Source organism: Alosa sapidissima, chromosome 2, assembly GCF_018492685.1.
Source record: "Alosa sapidissima isolate fAloSap1 chromosome 2, fAloSap1.pri, whole genome shotgun sequence".
Taxonomy (NCBI): domain Eukaryota; kingdom Metazoa; phylum Chordata; class Actinopteri; order Clupeiformes; family Clupeidae; genus Alosa; species Alosa sapidissima.
In genome coordinates, this window is record NC_055958.1 from 34,972,341 (window position 1) to 34,974,840 (window position 2,500).

Sequence of the window (2,500 nt, forward strand, 5' to 3'; positions counted from 1 at the left end):
CACTGAAAGGCCCAGCTCACCTAGCCCCATAGGTTCAACCCCCGAATGAGAGGAGTGGAGAGTCCCTCTACACACACACATCAGATGTCCCTCCTCCAGCGTCGCACTTCCCTTACCGTGAGGTGCTGAGGGCCTAGATTCTGATCCCGAGTGGCACCACTGGGATACGGAGGAATGTGGCGTGAGGGTTGTTGTTGAACTCGCTCGCTGGGATTACGCGTACGCGTATGGCGTCTTACACCAACAGCATGGCCTACTGAGCCCACAGTCACAGTCCCAAAAATCACAAACACTTCATATGAAAAGGGATGTGCTGATTATTCAACTTCTATGTATTTTGGAATTCAAATGCATCTACTAACTTGTACTAATACTGTACTAATACTGTAATCTCTATCTTAAATATACACATTGTATTCATTTAGTTTATTGAACTTTTGTATTTATTTGATAACTATATTGTATGACAAATTTTACAGACACAGGTAAATATCCCTAGGAAAAGCACACCCTTGTAATACTTTACTTAAAATCTATAATTATTAAGTAAAAGTATAAGTATTAACGCAACATGCATTCCTAAAAGCTTGATAAAGTATCAGTGAAGCTTCATAATGGTGACATATGTCTTTATAGTTATAGTCATGACTGCATTCAAAGAGTTATGATGTTATTGTATAAGCCCTCCAGATTCTTATACAATTATACAATATCAATATTGGGTGCACTTGTTGCCATGTATAGTTACATACTCGTATATGTCAATCATTATGAGGCAGTATTAATACTTAATAACCATGAATGTGTTCATAATGCTTTATGGATACAATTGTTAACCTCTCTTACTCCCAGACATTGGGGGCACCTCAGCATTGGGAGATTTTGAGTGCCCCTTGACCTCGACAGATGGGGGAGGGACGCACAGCGGTCAGTACAAGGCAAATATCCCCAGTGCTCCCATGATCCTTTGCTGCTCACCAGAGCCAGGGCCTCAGCAGGAAGCGGAGCGAGTGCGTTCAGAGGAGACCCATGAGCCGGTAATGCTCTGCTTCCTTATTCAATTGTGCTGTTGTGTTGCAGCGTCTGGGACAGACGGGTAGACTCTTGTTTGTTTTCATGAGGAAGAGGAGGAGGAGGAGGAGGAGGAAGAGCAGAGGTCAGGGTGAGAGAGATGCTGAGGGAGGTCAGCATTACCTCTTCCAGGAAAAGGGGCTCTCCAAAAACAAACACAACAAATAGCTGATCTTAATGTCCGTAAAGCTGGCCGTGTTGTCTTAGCTATGTGCTACGTCCCCGCCACTGCATGAGCCATGTGATGCTCTGAAAACCCTGGCCCGCTGGTGACCCGCCGCTAAGCCTCGTGAACACAAAACATGGTCAGCCAGTCGTCTTAGCCAAACTCCCAGACAACACACTCACCCATGGAGTCTCAAACACACTGAGGGTTAGAGTTGAAGTTGCGTGAAATGTCAGTCACATCCAGCCATTGAATGCCCATAGTGCTAGTCTCAGATCATTTTATTCATTCAGGAGAGCAACATTTTTTTTTTCTTTAAATCTAATCAGTTTTCATGTCCATCACCAGGCTGTAATGGTACCCCTCAGGCTAGGACACTGATATGCCAGAAACATCTGGTTTCCAACAGCCCACACTCTTTTAAGGCTCTCTATATATCTACGCCTGTTTTCAGTCCTCATTCTCTCAACATTTACATACACAGGCCCATCTGCATGGGAGTGGCTGTGTTGAGAATGCAAGTGGTCATGGGAAATGTAGTCTGAAGAGAGCTAGCGTGGACTCGACATGGAGGAGCAGTCGTCTCTCCCACATTAACTTCTATGGCGGCCACCTGGCAGGTAGCCATCGGGTCAACACTGGTCAATATGGTAAGTCTTTATGAAGTAAGCATTTTAAGTGTTATTTGGTTATGTTTATATGATTTAGGAGATGCTTTTGTCCAAGGTGACTTACAAGTAAAACAATACAATAGTTAAAATTTAACAGTGAAGAGTTCAATTGAAGTTGGCCTGCACAGTAAGACTTTGTCACAGATTCAACATATTACTCGTCCATATGTAAACACTAATCTGGACTAGACTAGACACACTGCACATGAGTAAAACATGTACTTCTTCAAAGAAGAACAATTGATCAGGTGTGAATATTAATAGTGGAAGAGGTCCTTAAAACAGACTGAAAGTTCAGTCCTAAAATACTTTCAGCAATATATATAGGTAATATAATTATTCAATAATAATAAATAAGGTATCTTGCTTCCTGTTTCTTGGCTATTATGTTTAATTCTCTCCACAGCTGTCAGTTAATTGCAGAAACTCACATGTTCGTCTTTGATCACGGCCTGTTTCTGTGATTGTCTCGTCTGTTGTTTGTGCTGCAACATATCGCAAGCTAAATCTCTCTAATTCTGTTTCATCTGCGGAGGACTCGTTTGAAAAAGCCTGTTCTACCTCACTTGACGCACTTGTCAACATCATTACA